Source organism: Orycteropus afer, unplaced genomic scaffold (genome assembly GCF_000298275.1).
Source record: "Orycteropus afer afer isolate SDZICR_OR568_19922 unplaced genomic scaffold, OryAfe1.0 scaffold00232, whole genome shotgun sequence".
Lineage (NCBI taxonomy): Eukaryota > Metazoa > Chordata > Mammalia > Tubulidentata > Orycteropodidae > Orycteropus > Orycteropus afer.
In genome coordinates this window covers 1,573,228-1,574,318 of record NW_006921819.1, presented here as the reverse complement: position 1 = coordinate 1,574,318, position 1,091 = coordinate 1,573,228, and positions in this window count along the sequence as shown.

Below are 1,091 nucleotides of genomic sequence, written 5' to 3'. Positions count from 1 at the left end.
GTTGATGCTTTTGAGTTGTGGTGTTGGCAAAGAATGCTGAAACTACCATGGACTGCTGAAAGAACTAACAAATCTGTCCTGGAAGAAGTGCAGACAGAATACTCCTTGGAAGTGAAAATGGCCAAACTTCCTCTCACCTACTTTGGTCATGTTGTAGGAAGGGGACATTCCCTGGAGAAGGATATCATGCTTGGCAAAGTGAAGGGACAGCGAAAAAGGGAAGGCCCTCAATGAGATGGCTTGACACAGTGGCTGCAATATTGGGTTCAGGTATAGCAAAGATCATGGAGCTGGCACAGGACTGGGAAGTATTTCATTCTGCTGTACATAAGATCACTATGAGTCAGAGATGACTCAACAGCACCTAACAACAACAACAACAACAAGAAAGACCAGCTAATACTACCATTATTGAAATTTAGGAGCAACAACCAAAGCTAGAGATGAGGAAACTGAAGAATTTTACCAACTTCTGTAGTCTGAAATTGACCAAACATACAATCAAAATGTATTGATTATTACTGGTGATTGGAATGCTAAAGTTTGGAACCAAGAATCACCAGTAGTTGGAAAATATGGCCTTGGTGATAGAAATGACACTGGAGGTTGCAAGACAGAATTTTGCAAGACCAATGACTTATTCATTGCAAATATCATTTTTCAACAACATGAGTGGCAGCTATATATTTGGACCTCACCAGATGCAATACACAGGAATCAGATTGACTACATCTGTGGAATGATGTGATGGAGAAGCTCAATATCTTCCAGCCAAAACAAGTCTTGGAGCTGACTGTGGAACAGATGATCAATTGCTCATACACAAGTTCAAGTTGAAGCTGAAAACAATTAAAAGAAGTCCACGAGGGCCAAAATATGACCAGACGAACTGTGGGATGACATCAAGAACATCATCCATGAAGAAAGCAAAAGATTATTAAAAAGACAGAAAAGGAGGAAAAGACCAAAATAGATTTCAGAAGAGACTCTGAAACTTGCCCTTAAATGGAGAGTGGCTAAAGCAAATGGCTAAAGCAAATGGAAAAAATGACAAGACAAAAGACCTGAGCAGAAGATTTTTTTTTTTTTTT